The sequence below is a fragment of the Gymnoscopelus microlampas genome (genome assembly GCF_963454915.1).
Source record: "Gymnoscopelus microlampas genome assembly, chromosome: 21".
Lineage (NCBI taxonomy): Eukaryota > Metazoa > Chordata > Actinopteri > Myctophiformes > Myctophidae > Gymnoscopelus > Gymnoscopelus microlampas.
This window is the reverse complement of record NC_139958.1, coordinates 18,404,825-18,426,271: the sequence shown is the minus strand read 5'-3', so window position 1 is coordinate 18,426,271 and position 21,447 is coordinate 18,404,825. Positions and strand designations below refer to the sequence as shown.

The 21,447-nt window shown below is 40.8% G+C and overlaps 1 protein-coding gene across 1 annotated transcript in view; it reads right to left on the bottom strand.

Annotated features, from left to right (window-relative positions):
- brinp1 (bone morphogenetic protein/retinoic acid inducible neural-specific 1) overlaps positions 1 to 19,164 on the bottom strand; it is a 142,741-nt gene extending 123,577 nt beyond the window's left edge. Inside the window, exon 1 of the mRNA XM_084047805.1 lies at positions 19,033 to 19,164. The gene's annotated coding sequence lies outside the window, so the exon portion shown is untranslated. The remainder of the gene's footprint in view (positions 1 to 19,032) is intronic.
- Between the last annotated feature and the right edge of the window lie 2,283 nt (positions 19,165 to 21,447).

The following is a 21,447-nucleotide window of genomic DNA, read 5'->3' as shown; positions in this document are numbered from 1 at the left end:
CTTGGACTGTACAGGGCAGCTGTTGTTTATTGCCTGAAACTGTCCAGGTGCATGATGAACAGGAAAAAATAGGTGTCTGAAAGTACAGCATGTATATTCATCTTCTACTGTACGTACAATACGGCGGGTCGTATGAATGTCCACAAGGTACTGTAAAGCTAATATTAATGCCTACAAGGCCCTGTCCTTTGCACTTTGCAGTATGCATGTTTGTAAGTATGTAGGCCATGCATCTGTGCATCTGCTAGTTTATTTTTATCTTTATTTTCAGAAGTGCACACTGTGCATTTAATACCACATCCTACGCACAACGGCATATTATGCCTTAAGCCTTTAATGAACCTGCAGTGAAACTCAGGCACAGCTGATAATTACTGCAATTACCTGCAGAATTAAACTCTGGACCCCGCCTCCCTCCAACATCCCCCGTTCCCCCCTTTACTAGGACAGATCATAATTGCTTGTGTCTGGGAAAATGGCATTCTCACCGTCATCAGTACCGTAGGAGGAGGTTGGAGGGGGTGACTAAATGTTGTTGCGAGGCAACGGTGACTCTTCAGTTGAACTGCATCGCTACGTTTCATTTCACGTGAATTATGTGAAGGTGTTTATCCCCCCACCTCACCAGGGGGAGAGATGGAGGATCTAACCACTTTCAACATCCCTATTTGTTTTATTTTTTGTTTGTTCTAATTTTCTCCCTGTTGTATAATATACATGTATGTTTACTATTATTATTACTATTGTTGCTGCATAATGTCTGAGAAACCAGAAGAAAATGCATTTATTCGTATGTACTTGTACACAAGATGTAACAATAAAGAAACTTTTAATCTTTAACCTTGATTTTTAATGTGTCTATCTATAGGGTTTAAGTGACTAAGATACAGGACAGTTGTGGGGGGAAGAGACCAGCGACTCTTCTCATCCTGGATGATTGATCACCAGGATAGGCTCTCTAAATCACTGGTTCTCAAAGTCAGGCACGGGGACCCCCAGGGGTCCTTGAGGTTCTTCCAGGGGGAGCACAACTATAATTATAGCTTCAAAATCAGTTTTACCACTTTAACCCTATGTCATGCTTCAGCTATTCAAAAACAGCCGATCTACAACCTCGCAACGCGTCACAATGCGAGGTGTTGTGAGCTTGCACTGTATATCGGCAAAAATGTTTGAAACATTTTGACTAATCTTGAGAAAAGCATGAACACGTGTGAATGTGCTGGCTCTTTTTGAAGGGTTAGTCTGTAATAAATAGGCTAGTATGGACATTTGTTATTAGCTTGTGTCCAAATATAATTGTCGATGGCGAGGGGTTTAGTAAGAGTGATATGCTTGGTGATATGCAACAAGCTCACAACTCATCACGATGCAATGTTTTGTGAGCTTGTAGATCAGCTTTTTTTGAGAAATTTTGACTAATCTTGAGAAACTATATTAAAAAAAAGAAAATAAATAATTTTTAACACACATCTTATTTGCGGCCAAACATGAATTTGGGGATCTTTGACATAAAAATATTTGAGAATCAATGCTCTAAATGAAACATGAAGCTTATCACTCTTACTAAAACCCCCTCACCGGTGACAATTATATTTGGACACGTCCTAAATAACAGATTTCCATACTGTAGCCTATATTACAGACTAACCCAACAAAAAGAGGCAGATTAAGAAACTGTTTCGCCAGCACATTCACACGTGTTCATGCAGTCTCACTAACCTTTTTACCGGAACTTTCCATTTTTTTGCAGTCAGCACTTGTTTTCCCGGTACTCATGACAGAAATACAGAACAGCTGCTTCCCTCTCCAGGGACTGGACCACTGGCGTTATGCGGAGTAAGGTTCTGTCCCACTGCAGTGGGTTATTTTCGTTTCCCCACCACCACCCCCCTGACTTGCTCCCCACACCCTGATGCAATGCCATCCGTGAATTTACTGACCTAATTTTCTCCCCAGTTTAATGTTTATTTTCCATTTCCTTCCTTGACACAAGCTCTGCTTCTGCAGGCTTCCCTGGTAAGGCTCTGAGTAGTGATGTAAACGATACACTCAACCCATGATTCGATACGATTCACGATACTGGGTTCTCAAATGTATGATTTTAGACACAATCATTATTATCTCAGACAAAAACTAGAAAAGTGTATTTTATTTTCATTTTATTTTATATATCAATTCAAAGAATGGTTTGGGTTATGGTTAATTTATACTCCATCATATGACAGTGACACGAATCGGAAATAGCAGATACTGTATACAAGGTCCCAACTACTTAAGCCCTATATACTTCATTGTACATTGTAATAGAAAAATAGCCAATCTACAAGCTCACAACGTGTCATGATGTTAATTTATAAAGCACTTTTCATAGATCTGCAGCAAGCACTTTGTAAATCTTTTTTTTAAGAGGGCGAAAATGGTGCCAGGGTTAAACTTGTTAATGTTTACTTCCCTTTTCACATTTTGTCACAAGCTGTGCTTTTCAGGGTCCCTGAGCTGCTATATCTGACCACCACGCTCTCCAAGAAGAGGAGGTATGAGGTGTTAAGGCGATGGTCAATGCTCCCATTGTTCTTATAATTCAGTGTCATAAATTTGTGAAATGGAGGGAAAGCAGAGGGAGAGAGCACAGTGTCGGAGGGTCCCATAAATCAGAGAAATCTGCTGAGACGACACGGAGCAGATGGTGAAAAAACGCCTTGTGCTACCATCTCAATTCCTTGCAGATGAAGCGTTGCGAAGCTAAACAGCTCAGTACGAGGAGCTTGCATCGCCTCACAGAATTATGATATTAGGATATCAGTATTATGGAGTTGTTTTGCTTAGTTCCAAAGGCAGAATTTGTGCATCTCTATTTCACAATCAATAATAAGTATGCAAGTATTGCACATCAATTGCAATTCATTTTGCTGGCTAAGACCCACTTGACCCTTAGCATCCAATTCTGGGGGGAACATTCGGTGAAAAGATTTGATGTAGAGGGACAAATAGCATGGGCCGTAATAATTATGAACGTTATAAAGCAGAGGTTCCCAAACCCCGGTCCCCGGACCGGTGCCGGGCCACGGGACAAGCATAATTAATTTGATCTGCTAGTATTTTCCTCTATGCCAAATCTATTTGCGATAATAGCTGATCTACAAGCTCACAATACGACGCAATGCGACACATTGTGAGCTTGTATCAGCTATACTTGCCAAATGTTTGCCCCAGAATAGGGACGCTAAGGTTCATGTGGGTATAACAATAGAAACGATGAACAACTAATCACATGTCGCGCTACTCTTTCACGGCTGTAGGTATAAATGTCATTGCATACATATAGCTATTATTATTAGGACACGCCTCCTGGTGGAGATTTGGTTTTATTTTCCTCTAGCCTCCAGATGAACTGGACCCAGGCTCTTTCTGATAGCATGGATGCATTTGAGTGCCATGATTACCCTGGTGCCAAGGGCTCCCTCGACAATGATAATTATACCTGACTCAAATTGGGCTGAAAATAATTATAATTTGAATGAGAACTATGTTGATGGTTTGGCACTTTCTAGCAGCAGACCCAAGAGCTGCCAATGTATATGGGGGGGGGCAAAAAGATATGAATCATGTAATGATGAAGTCAAGCCCTCTATTGATGTTAGCCATGAAGGGAAGGAGCTCTATGGCCTGAATACAATAATTGCTAAAAAATAGAGTCGCTGTTTGCATAATTATTAGGTGCGGACGGTATGATCAGCACTGCGGTTTGGAATTGGCTTTGTGCAATCGTTATTGAATTGCCAGCTAGCTAGCATCTAATCATGACTGCCAAATAATGTTTAGGGATGTTCAATGATTCATTCAATGTTTGAAGACAGGGTACATAGCACGTCAGCAACGCTTTTCTGCATCTGTGGCTGTGGCTTAGTGCAGAGAAGTGGAGAAACGGGTGCTGCTTTGATACTCTAATAATATAGCCAACACATGCACATACACACACAGGCATTAGCATTCATGCACACATAAATACACACATACACACGCACGCACGCACGCACGCACGCACGCATGCACACACGCGCGCGCACACACACACACGCACGCACGCACGCACGCACGCACGCACGCACGCACGCGCGCACGCACACACACACACACACACACACACACACACACACACACACACACAGGCATCTTGAGCAGACATTTTCAGGCCTGATATGACTAAAAGGATTGTGCATTTCTGCTGAGGGAAGCTTATTTTTCTTTGGTACATTCCTTCTCCACTTCTTGGGAGGTTATCGTTGGTAAAAATGTGCCCTTGATACGGGTTATAACAGCCGACTTGCGTCCTTTCCCTATGTTAAGCTTGAAAATAGAGTGCACTTGACCTCCTGCCTTTGAAATCCCACCTCTGCCACTCATCTTTCTCCCGTGAGAAGCCTTTCTGTATCACAAGGCTAACGGGTTGATTCATCAAGCCCAACTACTGTGTTTCTTTCTTCCACTACAAGAAAGTAAACAAAGAATAGGCCATGTTCAAACTTCTGCACGCCAAGGCTCAGTATGGACATGAACGCTAAGCAATTCCTTGTTTAATGTCAGCCTGAAAGGAGACGTCTTCAGTTCTTCAATAATTCACAGACCACATTTTCCAAACTTGCTCTTTAAGCCACAGCGGAACAGGGAAATGTTGTAATGTTGCCTACAAAATGCTGATTTCCCCTCAAATTGTGCCAGTGCCAACCTAGTATTGTAAGCCAGTAAAGCAAGACAAGCCAAGTGTAGCGTTTTGTGGAACTTGAACTGAAAATTATGAAGGGAAAATATTGCAACATCACATCCCATCATTGCCACAGTCGTGACCACATCTAAGAGCAAATGTACCTTGAAAGTATCCAACCTGCTTTTACTGAGCCAAGACACACAGCACAATATGACTTCTATTGCACTTTTTCTGCTCACCACTGTGACTTGTACACACCATGGCCTCTGCTTTGCCCTACATTGTAGATGTGCTGAATTTGCAAAAAGCCTGCGAGGGTACGGCTCAGGCTGGTTCACCTACGCTGGCCCCTCGATCATTAAAACTAACAGCACCACCTCCATCAGCGAGACAGCACAGGTCTTTGGGGATTGTGTCTGTGTGTGTGTGCGTGTGCGTGCGTGTGCGCGCGCGTGTCCGTGCGTGCCTGCATGTCTACTTGTTGTGTCTCAGCATGCTTTGTCCCCAGGTGCCCTTGTCTCTCAGGATTGAATCAACGCTGCCTTGTCATACAGCACTGACACACACACACACACACACACACACACACACACACACACACACACACACACACACACACACACACACACACACACTGCACATGTAAGTGGTATGGGTGAGTGAGCAGCTCTACAGGATCAATGGACAGTGGCTTGTGTGCAGCCTCCATGGACTGCGTATCACAACATACTGTACAAGCACTATATGGAATGAAAAGACTCACTCATTCATAGTCACATGGTGCTAGAAACATTTAAGCATAATATGTGTAAATATCAATATCAATATTAATGTTAATGATATTAATATTATTAACCACTGAAGCCCTTCATACTTGTACAACGATCGTGATAATAGCAGATCTATAATCTCGCAATGTGTTTTAAAATGCACATTTTACAGTATGTAACGTATATATCATATGTATATATTTAACACTGCCCATATTGATATCTGACCTCTTTCTTTCTTTATCTCTTTCCACCTTTCTTAAAACTGCAATGATGGAGATTGTTCAACAAAGCATTTCACCCACATATTTACGCCTGGGAAAAAAAGTTTAAAGTGGTTGATTCTTTCAATCTTTGATAATGCACAGTGTCAACTAAATAACATTGATAGATAATCATTTCAGTTAAAAAGGTTCAATGGCATGTTTGGAATTTGCCTCAACCAGAGGCTTCGCTAGGTCTCTACTAGGTTGGGGGCTTAGCCCACCAGGCAACGGCCACATGCAACACTTGCACGCGCGATTTTTTTCGCGGATTTCGTCGGATTCGGGTACTTTTCCCCCCGTTTTTTGTTACTTTATTTCGGTTTTAGGGTTAGGGGTAGGGTTAGGTTAGGGTTATAGATATATAATTTTTTTTTAAAACAACGTTTTAAAAAAATATATAGCCACCGAAGCCCCCGCCTAACAACGCCACTGGCCTCAACAGAAGCAATGACTACATTTTCATAGTCTTTTCAAATCATTCCAGGTCTGTATGTGGGCCACAGTAGCATAGACCTGTCCACCCTAGAGCAGTTTAAAATGAATATTGCAACATTATATAATGATCTGTCATTCAGATCAGTATTCTTCAGTATTCCAGCACTGGGATCGGCCTTCATGCACTTACTGGGAATTATACTGAACAAAATGTGCCGTAAGAAACAGATCACAGTAAACCGAATCCCATTAAATCATATATGAGATGTGTCTGTGTTTGCAGTGCACCCCCTGTGTCTTCTCCCAGTCAGAGCATTGCCAACAGTCTGACGCAAATGAAACATGAGTCTTTTCCCTGTCTGGCTCAGGCACGTCTGATGAGGTTTCTGCAGGATTTGCGTGTGAAAAGGGTATTTCAGCGTAACAAATAGGCCCACCGTGGGTGCATGTGTGCATCTTTATTCATATTGCAGAAATAGCGGATTTCCCCCCCTTTTCCAAGAGAAGCATCACAAATTAATGATGGAAGGGATTTGTCTGTTGTGTGTAAAATAAGCATACATATAAGCCAATCTGGGAAACAACAGATAACACTGATTTGAATAATGTATGCACACCATCATGACTTGGTGATTTCATGAGACTCCCAAATTATAGGGACACTTGACTGGAGAGAACTGTTGATGGAGTGGGTTGCCAGGTTAGGCACAACTCAATCAGTTGCATTTGCTGGGGTAAACAAAATATGCTTGTCAGGGCAGACTCAATCAATGTGTGTATCCAATTCCTCCATAGCATCAACTAAAGGCGGAACTAGTGTGTCATCCAATGATGGGTGAGTATACATTTGGATTTAGTTTAGTTTATAGTCAATGCGATGTCTTACTTTGAGAAAAGAATGTATCACTTTGACAAGCAGTTCATTGGCCCTACATGTACTGACATTTATACTGACATTTATAAAAAAGGGAATGACGGTAAGGTGGTTTTACAGCATTCTGTAAAGTCTGTTTTAAGCTGCTATGAGTGTGAATATTAATCTGCTTAACATCAACCACATAGTATACAGCACCAGCACGCTGGGCAAGACCTAGGCGGTTGAGTGTCTAAACGGAAATACCAAGATTTGGCGGAAGTACCGCCCAAGGGAATTACGTTGACGCTTTACAAATCTGTTTACATTCTGTGAGTGAGGCTGGGAACAAGGCTACAGCACCAGGGGGTTGTACAACTAGGTCTGGTTCTGATTGGTTCTCATATTTGAATATGCATCCTCCATTTACAATCACATTGGACGCACCTGGCAAACGTACTCAAGCTCATTCTGCTATACAATGTAAGTTCAAGTGTTAAAATTCATTGCGTTTCCAGTCTTGTTAGCAATGGATTTTTGAATGTATATTACTGCATGCTATTGGCCTCAAGCCTGATCAAATGAAGCCATACTGTACATTTTTGTAGAAATGTTTACAACTATGCGACGCACACTAATAGTCAAGTCTCTCAACACACAACACACAGTCAGTCACACGTGAGCTCCGTCTCTGGGTGTGATGTAGTATTTTCCTGCACGCATTGTGCCAAAAAGAACAGATTTGCATGCTAAAAATGCGCAACATGTTGCTAGCTTGTAGATTATTCATTTTTGGAATGTGACAGAGTATAAATTAGGCTGTAGTAGGTATACAAATGTGTCACTGAAATACAAGGCATTTTTCGGTACTAGATGGTATCGAAGCAGCATCGAAAAAAGAATAATTTCGGTACCCAGAGGCATAATGACGTGTGACACTATGGTTTCATGAGTCAATAGACACAGATTGTGATTCATCAGACTCAAGAGGTTTTTATCTAACCAGCATAGGACCCCGCCGGCACTGACACTTCTACATATGCTGATAAGATCAAAGGAGCCATCCTAGACTCTGGATGCGGTCCAGAGTCGTGTCAGCCAGGTTAACATATCCCTGAACTCAGCTTTAAATAGATATCAAACAACTAATTTAGCTGAGTGTGCATCTTCATCAGTTATTTGATATCTGATAAACAATCAAGCCAGGATAGACAGTATAATTTCAGTCAGGGGGGGGTAATATACAGTATACATAACTGCTCAGTCTTATTCCACTAGGTCAATTGTCATAAAAATGCAGTTATCTCACTGTACTCCTAGAAAAGGAAACCACTTCGCATTTCTCCCCAGGCGGGTCTTTCCCTTCCTTTTTTATGTGAGCGGAAGAAGCCTACTGGTGTATTTTCAGGTGATCATATTTTTAAAGCCGCCGCTTTATGAATCCTCTCAAGAGTTTTGAAAAGCAGTTCCATAATTCTCCTCAGTACCCGTCTGCCTCCGCCATCTCTCATCTCTCCTCCCTGTCTCCTCACTCAACCTCCCCCGTGCTTCCCCTCTCTGTCACCCCAACTCCCCCAAAAGAGGATCAGGGGAGAGGCCCCCTGCAATTTCCCTCCATCTCTAATAGGCACTTTGTCGCGTTACACGATCACCAGGTGTCAAGATTAAAGAATGGCTACTGCTTCCCAAGGTAGACAGAGATGGGAGACAGAGGAAATAGCACTCTATAATTACTGTTAAATCGAGCACACTGCCTCTTCTCCCTCCATGTCCTCCCTATACACCTGGCCCCAATGTCAATGTGAGGGGCCGAGCAAGCAAAGTCGGGAGAAAAGTTGACTACACTAGCCACTTTTTTTCTCCACTGCTGATATTGCAGTTAAGTTTAGGGGATTCAGGACCAACTAACGGACTTTGAGCTTTTTTTTCAACCCCCAACAGTCTCCTCTTTGAAGTCCGACTATTGGTGCAACACAGGCCACTGAGACCGGCGCCCCCAATGGCACCAGATCAAGAGATATCCAAAACTACGACAGCTGGGAGGTTCCAGCTGCTAAAGAACACCCTGCATTAGAATTTGTGACAAGAAAATTCAAAAGAAGGCACTGTGATGAAAGTGGCACGACTCAAGAGGTAATTTGCTATGCTGTGTTCGTCACAAGGTGTAGCTGAGGGAGTGATAGCGAACGTGGTGATAAGTGGAGAGTGGTTGAAGTGGCTGAGTGGTAGAAGAGGATCAGGATTAGAGTGAGAAAAGATGGAAGGATTTTCTGGGTGAGCAGGAAAAGTCAGGACAGTAGAGATTGTGGGGAATGCCACGACGTTTTATGCTTTCCCTATATTGTTTACATATTCAGCTGCTCTAACTTTAAATTTGATTCTGGTAATAAATGTACCCTTCGTTGTATATCTTTGTTTGTAGTACTTGTATATAACTTTCTCCTTGAAAAAGTTTGACAAAAGTCATCATGAAAGCATGACCAGGTTAACTGTCAAAATGATCACCACAGTAGTTTGGTCAAATTGGAAATATATTCACAGATGTAAACCTCTGTGACGTAAAGCTCATGTGCGAACCATTGTTAAAACGCAATTTCTCTTTCTGACCTACAACCTAAGTTTCATTTCATTTCAACATTGGTCTGTACTGTATGTACAGCTGGCTGATGGAGTGCACAGGGACTATAGAAGGTGCTTCAGAGATATTACAAAGACATTCAATAACTTCACTCTTACAGTAGGAAATAACTTCACTCTTACAATAGGAAAGAGGCATTGCTTGCGTTTTAAAGTTTCTCTCATGAGCTATTGATCATGGAGGTTCAAATATTTTAATGTCTGCGACCTCTATTGTGAAGGATGGCTTATGTCGAACCAGGATACAATTTTAGAATTGAGGCATATTTAGCAGATGCTCTATAATCCAGAGCAATGATGAAATAAAAAAAACTGTAACTGCAATAACTGACCTGCTATATGGTGAATACAGCAAATGAATTTAGTTCCACTTGTGTGATTTGTTTTTGTTTTTTTAACACCCCCTCCCCCACGACGCCATAGCGTTTTGACGTGTTTTTCCTATCGTGTAAATATTTAGCAACTTGGCTAGTTTTGCACATCCCTAGTTGAAAGCAGGAACATATATTATTAAACATTTGCTTATATAATTATCATTTAAGCAAAGAAGAATATTGGCAAATACTTTCATGTGACATTGTCGGAATATGAAATTGTTATAAAACACTTCCAGATCTGCTCATTTGAAGGAAACATAAAGGCAAGTGTTTTCCCCTGATGGACTACAAACCCCACACATAAACACACCATGGAAGTGGGGGGGGGGGGGGGGTTAAACAGCATCATTTAAAAAAGAAATGGGACTGACTCCAAGCAAGGCAGAGGCACAGATGAAATATCTGAGCTGTCTATTCATTTTTCAGAGGCTGGCAGACCACCTCTCCAGCAACTCGTATTCTTCAGCTTCACTCCCCTCTATATACTACACATGTGGCATACAAGGGGGGAAAGGCTTGGCACCAGCAGTGAAGAGCAGCCAGCTGGCAGGGTCTCCTCCCCCTGCCAGGATGCCATTGTTTATTAATAATCCCAGCAGCCTTGGTGGGAGCCGCAGTAGAGAGCAGTGATGGAGCCCTGAAGCAACCACGTTGTTTCTCTCCATCCTGTCATGGGCCTGAACTCGGGTGTTTAGTCAAGCCAACATGCAAGCAACCAGGGGGTGATGAGATTCTGTTGCAGCCCTGGGGTCTGTATCAACACACATGCCTTACCATACAGTATTATAATAATATGAAATATTCTGCTTAATTTGGTCCAACTGGCAAAAGCATCAGAGGTTTTCTTATTTAGGGGCACAAAGGACAATATTGTCGTGGAAGAAACCTTGTATCTCCATATGATATTTCATCTTATGTTTTCTCATAAATGAATGCTCTATTTTATATTATGTTGTATGACAGTGTCATGCATGCAAACCTATAACGACTTGCCCAAAATAGGAAACCAAGTTAAAAGTGGTTAAGTCTATCTGTGGGCTAGTACATTGGATCGATTGAACTAGTACATTGGATCGATTGAAACGGGTTCTTTTTTCCCTTTCCTGAAAAATAACAGTTTTGGACATACAAGTTTTCTACTGACAGCGAGGATATGTGTGAGTAGAAGTGCAAATACCACAGGCATGGATAATTTGCTAGGTTTCAAAAGATACTGTATCTCATGTGACATTCAGAATGTCAGTGCTATTTCATTCAGTACAATATGCATGGTACAGTAAGATTAATTAGCTGGTATGAAAGATCGCTTGGGAACATCAGAAATGTTCACCATAAATGCCAAGGATAATAAATGTGGCAAAACTAAACTGGCGTGAAGGGAAACTTAGCCTATTTTGAACCTAAAACGATGAACGACGAACGCATAATTTCAAGTCATAGGGTTTATGGAATGGCGCAAAACGGCGCATTTGAAATTTTGCGGAGAAATAAACAGAATACATAGGGTATTTTATGATCTCCTCACATCAAAACATTGGGCCTTAGGTTCAAATATTCACATATAGGTTGTGTGTTGTAAGATACCTCAGGATTAAAATATGAAGCTGCCAAATTTACTTTCAGAGTCTCTATGCATTGCTATCGATTTGATGTCATGTGAAGCTTTATGGAATGGTTCTAGAGCACGTTATGACATCAGATTGGTCAATATCTATATGCACATACTCCATTACAATTCACTGACATGAAGAATTGAGAGCTTCAGTGGCTCACATGAAGGGCTGGAATGAAGAGGCACGGGTAATTAATGTATATAATTATCATTCAAGGTCACATTTCAACTGCATGAAGACAACATATTAGCAACACATTATGTCGCTATTGAGACATGAAAGCTAATGCCCTGCTGACAGTACATTGTTTTGATGAACATGGAAACTAGATTGCAAACATAAGTGTTTGCTCAATAATTTGCAATGTGCCTGATTCACTATCTATAGACAGACAGACAGACAGACAGACAGACAGACAGACAGACAGACAGACAGACAGACAGACAGACAGTCAGACAGACAGACAGACAGACAGACAGACAGAGCACACTGCACAAACAGATTTTCAAGAAAGTAAAAAAGAAAACAAAGAACAAGTTGAATCAAGCAAGTTGAAATGATAATATAATCTTGTTTAGGCCTACACTATGCAACAATAAAATAAAAAACATTTGACACATGCAGCTAAGCGAGAATGGATAAGTCACAGAACCACAACAAGTGCCTTTTAATTGTATTCTACCTCCAGGGGTAAATGTAGTTTATATTCAATACTATTCATTCAGAACAATAGTACTGCCAAGGGTTATGGATTTATTATTTTTAAAGAGGAGGCAATTCTAAAACCTGAATGTGAATTGCAAAAAAATAAGTCAGTAAATCCTTCACTTTAAGACACCAATTACATGATGCTGAACATAAAAGGTGGCCACCTAGAAGGAAACTTGCATAAGACAGCAGCAAGGTTAGAGGTTACCATAGCAACAAGTGTAAAGGCAACGTTAAAATGATCAGACAGACTTGCATGAATCTTTAACCAATCATTGTCCCTCAGGCTATATGTGACAGGATGTTATGTATTGTACCCCTGAACTCCCACTGCCATATGCAGATTGGTCCATGTTGTCCATTGGAAGAGATAGATTAGCATTTGTAAACATGCAGAATCTATGTATAGATTTTCTAACCAATTTACCTGTCCAAAATGCAAGCCAAAGTGTTAAGTATTTGGCCTTAATCTGCGGTCCCTGATGATGCTGCCAGTGAGTGCATTGACCAACTGTGCCTTGTGAATCACAAGAACCTAAAGCCTGATTTATACTCAGGATGAGACGTGCTGTGCGATTGTACTGTAGGGGTCTGCTATTTTTGGCTATTTTCAGTGCTTACTATCCTGACTAATGTCTTCTCTCTCTCTTAAAAAAGTATTTGAAGGTTTCTTTTTACTACTACTACTACTACAAAGAAGAAGAAGAAGAAGAAGAAGAAGAAGAAGAAGAAGAAGAAGAAGAAGAAGAAGAAGAAGAAGAAGAAGAAGAAGAGTAGGGAAGCACTATCAGCAGAACGATAGGAACCCAAATGTATTCAACCTGGATATAATATCAATTAGACTTAGAGAGTACATTATTATTCCAAACAAATTAACTTTGGCGTCTGGGTGCTGGGTGCTGGAACATCAAAATGTCAAATTTAAAACCTATGCCCAGTAGGGGATGGGTACATTGTGGTGTTCAGATATAATGAATTGCTTGAAATAATAAGCCTTCAACATCCAGATTTTTTAATTGGATTGTATAAAAAATTATGTCTATCTTTAGCACTCTTTTAACCACTTATTTCTGTGTTCATGTCATCAGTTTGGCAAAGTTATTTTCTAAACCTGCCTCTAAGCTCATTGCATTGCATATGGTGCTAGTTTAATTATTTTGCAAGATAAAATAGCATTGGTATTGGTATTTCAAATAATTCAAATTCACCAATGGTCTTTAACAACGCCTCAAGGTCTCTTGGGTTCCATGGTGCATATATATTTGGCTGATAAATAATAGATTGTGGTTTCTTTATGAATTCTGCACGCATGTCATAATTTATTCCTTGATTGATTAAGAAAGAGGGGCCTGGAACTTCTCATAATTATGAGTTGAGAGAACCCCTGCTGAGAATGGTGAGAGAGAGATGGTGAGAGAGAGAGAGAGAGAGAGAGAGAGAGAGAGAGAGAGAGAGAGAGAGAGAGCATTGCTGATGTACATCAGCAATGTTCATGCCCACTGGCACTGAACCGATATTTAGAACCAATAACCGACTTAATCTTGCTTATGAAGGCTAACGAATAACCGAGAAGCAGGTTTTTGCCTATATCAACAAATTTAATTGAATTTCTTTTTTATAATCGACTAGTCTAATTAACCACTTTAACCCTGCATGTATTACACTTGTACTTGTACAATGGTGGCATACAAGAATAGCTAAAATAGCTGATCTGCAAGCTCACAACTAACCACTCAACTTGTATATCTGCTATGTTCACAATCGTTCAATTTTAGATCTACAGTATCTATACATCTTGCGGTTTAGTTAACCCAGTCTCTCTCTAACCTTCATCTGAAGGCAGTATATTGTATTTATTATTTCCTGTTAAGTGTGATCATTATAGATAAAAGAATAGTACAAGTAATTTGTGTTTACTTAATTTCAAACTGCTGCTATACCCACTATTTTCCTTAGCAGTTGAATTAATCATAATGACATTTTGTTTTAGGGTACATTTTGTTGGAACAGAACGATTACCACTAAAGCAAAACATTAAGATTTCCAGTGAAGTCTTCATGAAAAAACTACAACATGGTTTTCACTGGACCTTTCGATATGTCGTCACTTGGTCAAAAAATTATCAAAATGTCTAGTGTGCAACCACTTCCAAGAATGCAATGGAAAGTCATGGGCCACCTGATCAATCTCAGTATGAACATCATACGGACATAGACCCATGTTGTCTTATGGGACTGATGGTAGCAGCACAGTGGGTCAGACAGTCAAGTGGAGGTCAAACGATTCAGCTGCCATTCCAAACAAAGTTCACATGTATTTCGTGAGAGCTTTTGTCACATGTCATTATGTGACACTGTTGTTTTTCTCCAATAAAAACTGTTTTTTTTTTCCTAACTCCTGGGAGACAGCCTTCCGGCCACTACAGCTGCAGCCGGCACCGACTTACAAACTATGCCAATAAGGAGGGGGGGGGGGGGGGGGTCTTGCCAGTGAGAGAGCAGTTTTGTTCTCGGTCCGGCACAAATCGATGTTGTAGTTTATATTCTTGTCCATACACAACAAGCCTAGCTCCCATGTATGTATGCAAAAGGGTGAGTACATGGGTTCCATGATTCATTACTTCTCATTATTTGTTTGTGTTGTGTGTAGGCTACCCACCTTTGAGACTAACAGCAACGTGGGAGTTACAATCAATCCATCATGGAATTTCATTGCCTAGGTCTCTGAAAATGCACTGTTGCTGCATGCTCCCTTGGTCTTTGAAAGCTTCATCAACAATGGGTCACCCAAGCCGTGACACACATGTGGCCTTGGGCCACTGCTGACATTTTCATTTTTGGCATAATGTGATGGGGAATGTTTTGCTTTCAAAAAAAGAAAAAGAAAGGAACAGAACACGATTACATGTTGCCAGCATGTTACCACTGAAAAGGCCACCAGATTGAACAAGCTATTTTGAAGCATTGTTTATTTGTGCAGTTTTCTGCACATGGCAAGAGAAGAACAACATCATATGATGTATTGGCATGGTGTGAATGAGTGTTAATGTCATGCTTGGCAAATGTGTGCTGTCTACCGGAAAAGCACTTAAAATTAGTATTTGACACGGGCAATGTTAATGGTTCAAATGTGAGGGATATCGACTGACAACTTTTCAACTTGCCATTCGTCTCACGTTAAGCCATACTGTGATGTAAATGTACATGGGAGGTCTTTGTTGTTGCTCCTCTCTTGCTGTTGTTCAATGATGTGTCCTATTAGAAAATGAAATCTGACAGACATGTTTTTATCATTTGCTCTTAACCACTTAACCACTATTTTGGGATTTTGGGAGATTTGGTGTAAACGGAAAGATTTACCGTTGTAACTCACATCCGTTTTACCAAGAAATAGAGGGTTTAAGTGGTTACATGCTGGCAACATGTAACATTGTCCAACTCTGAAGTGAAATAACTGTCATAACTGGCCAAAATATGGACACCAGGTTGAAGGTTGGTAATTAAACAATGCATAATTGAATGGAAATTATATGAAATGTCAAAGTGTCAAATCGCTATGGCCTCTCACCTATGGCAACTGAAAGAGTATAAACATACTTCTTAAGATCTGCGTTAATACAGTGCATATAGGCACATGATATTTCACCATAGATGACGCCTTGATCAAAATAAGTCTGAATTTAAATTAATCGACACTCACCAGTGGAAAAAATATATAAATACCAAATGTCAAAATCTTGATCTTGGTTCTTTTGGGGCCTGTCAAGTTTTCACAAAAAAAGTATTGACTTTCATCTGTTGTAAGACAAGTCAAATGTATTTATGTAGCATATTTCATATGACAGGCGTGAACTCAATATGCTTACAAAATAAAACAAATAAAGAAGTTCAATTGTCCAATACTGAAGGGAAATAACTGTCTTATCTGTCACCATTGTTGGTCTGGAATCAAAGTGAGTATGTATTCACAGGACTGGCTCAATATTCAGGTTCTTAAACATAATTTTCTATAACTATGTACTTCTCCCTGAATAAAGAAAATTAAAACATACTTTTAAATTGATTGTCTAATTGAGTGTCTAAAGGGATAGCATTTATGAATGTTGAGTATTTTTTTAAAGCATGTGCTTTCAAAAACTATATTTTTAACAGCAAGTACTCCAATACTTTAACTGAAGTACACATTTGACAGAGCAACTTTCACTTGATTGAGGTATATTTGACCAAGAGATATATACTTTGACTCAAGTATTGTGGGGTTGGGTACTTTGTCCACCACTGCTGTCTTCCTCTGGTATAGGCAAGACCACAGTGAGCAGGACTTGTGGATACGCTCACACGCATTCACACCCCCAAGAATAGGAAACATAAAGTAACATCACAACCATATAGTGGGCTGCTTTGAATTGTGGAAAAGATCCAATTCATATGACTTAACCACCGATCACAACTTTGTTTTAGGAGCTTAAAGCTGCAATTGGCAACATTCAGCCGCTAGATGTCGCATTGTCACATTCTCAACATCTCTGTTGCATAAGGCTCCTTATTTCCCTGACGCATATTTGTGTTTTGCACTAGAAGATTTTGCAAATCCCGTCCCCATCGCTGTGAGTTTTCTCATCACTTGACAGCAAGACAGACACGGCGACAGCGAGGCCTTGAGGCTCATGAGGCGCGCGCAAGCGAACCGCTATAGTGAGCAGCCAATAGCCTCGTGTGTTGACAAGTGCGCTGTCTCAGTTGGCAAGCCATGGTGGATGGAATAGTTTATCACCTGTTTTAAAATTGCGTTAGTGGGCTAGATATTACAAATAATAATACTAATAATAATATATACACACATACACACACACACACACACACACACACACACACACACACACACACACACACACACACACACACATATATATATATATATATATATATATATATATATATATATATATATATATATATATATATATATATATATATATATATATATATATATATATTAAAATATCAATAAGAGATTTAAAGCTGTTTCTAAAAAAATATATATATATAACTGATATTCATCCCTAACACATCTCAATATTTGGAATATGAAAATAAGCACATTAAATGGATGTATTGCACTATAAGCAATAATAGCCTATAGGTTTTCAGCAAGAAGAAGTAGAAGAAGGAGAATTTACACAATAAAACTTGAGTAGGACAACACCAAAAAAAGGAGCTGCATCTCTAGACTAGTTTAATGTACACTTTATATCAGCACAGCACAATACTTAATTATCCTGCCTTTAGCAAAGGGATGACACCCATTGTAAAAGACCATGAGCTCCCCCCACAGTTGGTCGCGGGAAGAACATCGAAATCAACTTCAGATGATTGGAGAGGGAGCGGCAACTTTGCCTCACTGGTGGTGACACACGCATAGACGCACGCACACGCGCAAAACAAAACCACGCAGGGGTTCATGCGAGCACACAGACAGATAGACATATAAAGAGGCGCGCACTTACTGGCGTGCGCACACACACAAACGACAAACACACACGTCTTACATTCAAACTGGCCGAACTTATCCTATATTAGCCTATCAGACACTGAAAATGCTATTTGAAAATGTACAACAATCATCAGAGGAAGGATGATTTCAACTCATTTTAGGTCACAAGACATTTCCTATGGGGGGGGACTAATCACTTGATTGATTAACAGATGATAGATTAGTCCATTCACACGTGAATTGAGAAATTATAAACAGACGATTTAACCAAGGGTATGATCATAAATGAAATAAATAAATGTTGATTGCATATAGCCAATCACACTCATTGCCCTGGACTGACTCATAAAGACATTCTTTGAAGTGAAGGTAGGCTTTAATAGCCTATAAGTTTGAACGGATAATGTGCTGACAACTGAGCCTTAATTATATCTCTCCATCTGTAGGCTATTGCTCCTTTAACCACTTAAACTCCATAATGGTCCCTCGGGCTCTATGCTAGTCTCTTTTCTGTTATTGTGGGGAAAGCTTTCACTGAAAATAGCAGATCTACAAGCTCACACGGCGTTGCAGCGGGACTCCTTGTGAGCTGGTCGATCTGCTATTTTCTGCGAAAGCTTTCCCCACAATACCAATGCTGGGGCTTAAGTGGTTAATTCCGCACTTCTGCAGCGAGCTTTTGGATGTAGATGCTGTATATCCTAATATAACATGTGCGAAGAGAATGCAGCCGACTGCATATATGAGAACAACTCGTTTGCATATTATGCTGATGATAAGCCTCTTATAAGACAAGACCATGCAGGATAAGGCCTTATAATGTTTTATTTATACCCAAAGGAATGCTCTGATATGCAGTACTCCAGGCGGTGCTTGAAATGACTTTATATGCACATGACGCCGTTATTTAAAAAGGTAACTTCACAATGATGGGTATATAGGAAAATCGCCTCCATTCTGAAAAAGGACACCTTAGCTGTCCACCGCAATAACATGCTGACCACACAACATCGCCATAATTGTACCTCTACCACAATTACAACCCAACCTCTCATGCACTATAACTCGTGGTCAGTGATCATACAGAATAAAGAATCAGATCTGTTGGAAAAATAATGCTAGCCTACACGTTTAAGAGAAGATGAGCAATACGCCACTGCTCCGGTGCTTACCTAAAACTGACTCTCTCCTCTCTGTTGTATCTGCGGTCCTCCAAAGATCTGTTAGTTTTCTGGTCGACAAGTTCTGTTGGAGCATATGATGTATCCACTGCTCATAATGCTGGTGGCTCGGTCGGTGCTGCTGATGTTGGATTGCGGATGAGTTGGCAATCCTTCTTCTCATGCTCCTCGGAAGAAAGAGATCCTTCGGCTCGACGAGGTCTTAAGCATCAATAAAATACAGCGAGAACTGAGTAGTTAAAGTCGGTCAGAGGAGAGGGAGAGAGGGGGGGACAACGAGGCAGAGCTCTCTGGATGAATCGGGGGGTGTAATTGTGCCGACGTATCGAGGCGCGTTCGGGGTTGATCCTCCAGTCCGCCAGAGCCAGACCCGCTTGCAGGTGGAGGAGAGCTGTAGGTGTCGGATGGATGGTGTCTAGGAGGAGGGGAGGTTGGGACGCGCAGAGCAGATCCGAGGGAGCTGAAACTAGGGGGAGGTACTGAGAATCCAGGTTCGTATTGTAGAGGACGGTTATGGCAGACAGCGAGGGGAGGGAGGGTCGGTAACCGGAAGACTCGCCCCAAAACACGCTCACCCCCGTTTTTTCCCCAGCGGTTCTCGGGTGTATTTGTTTTACTGAGGATAAGGTTAGAAATAAGGCTAGGTTTAGGCATAGTTTTACTGAGGTTACGTTTAGGAATAAGGTTATGTTTAGGCATAGTTTTACTGAGGTTACGTTTAGGAAGGTTATGTTTAGGCATAGTTTACTGAAATTACGTTTATTAATAAGGTTAGGTTTAGGTATAGTTTACTGAGGTTACGTTTATTAATAAGGTTAGGTTTAGGTATAGGTTACGTTTAGGGATAAGGTTATGTTAGGCATAGTTTACTGAGGTTACGTTTATTAATAAGGTTAGGTTTAGGCATAGTTTTCTGAGGTTACATTTAGAAATACCAGTTCCGAGGTCGCCGAGTTTGCGCCGGGGCAAGTGTGTTTTGGGGCGAGCGTTTTGGTATTCGTCTGGACCACATGAGGCGGAAGGCAGTGAGGGTAATGAACTGTAGATGGGGAAGGAACACGGAGGAACCGTGCAGTCGTGACTTTCCTGTATCCATAAGCATATATTTTACTGTAAGACCTGCCTATCAGATAGCATGATTATTTATGAGCATTGAATAACCAAATATTAAGCCACTGATAAAGCCGAGGCTGTATAGTGAATTAGAAAGAGTTTTAAATATAACCACAAGGACGAAATGGAGAGTTGAATGGGCTAATAGAATATAACATTCACTGATATTTTGTATAATAACCGTCTCAATCGAAATGTGAAGGGGGATGTTTTACAACCGAAATTTGCAAGACATACACGCGTGTGCTCGAGCGCGCGCATGCACGTGTGAGCGTACCTTGCTCGCGCGCACGAGAGAGAGAGAGAGAGAGAGAGAGAGAGAGAGAGCTCGTTTAGGGAGAGGAGAGAAAGAAAACAGGGAGGGACAGCTAAACTGCTGACCTTGTACTGTACCATACCACGCAACCAATGAAAGACCGTTGGTCGCTGTCCATTGTGCTGAAACGCTACTCCAGAGGCCTACAGAATAATGCCAGTGAACTGATGAACTTGGTTTGGGGAAGGACATAGTTCAACCGTGACAGGTATAGTCCCACCTAGAATGCATGACTAGAGATAAGAAGCCAATAATAAAAAAGGTTCACAAACAAGTCATTACCATGCATAACTAGTATCACTTACTGTCAGAGGATTGTATCTTCAGAAGAAATGCACAGTTAACAGATCCCCTAGATTCAAGATTTGTATCTATTTGTTTACATCTCATAATAGAAGTAAGAGTGAAATTATTAGTTTTCCTCGTCACCTCACCAGTGTAACAATAACAACAATACTAAAATAATAATAATAATTGAGAAATAGTGGTATGTAAATTGATCACAACACACTTGAGGTGGTGTGTGTGTGTGTGTGTGTGTGTGTGTGTGTGTGTGTGTGTGTGTGTGTGTGAGTGCGTGTGAGAGAGAGAGAGAGAGAGAGAGAGAGAGAGAGAGAGAGAGAGAGAGAGAGCGAGCGTGCGCAATCTGCACATGTTGGTGTGTGCAATCTTAGTGTCAGGTGCCTGTGTGCATGGAATGTGTTTAATATAGTAGGTGTGTGAGGGGTGCTGTGTGTCTGTGTGTGTGTGTGTGTGTGTGTGTGTGTGTGTGTGTGTGTGTGTGTGTGTGTGTGTGTGTGTGTGTGTGTGTGTGTGTGTGTGTGTGTGTGTGCGCGCGCGCGCGCGCTCTGTGATGGCTGACTCATCAGCCACACATTGAGACAGCCTACATTGTATGGTGATTTCCTTTTGGTTTATGTATTTAATGTTTATTTTCAGTTGTATATCATACACACATGCAATTTAATGTATATATT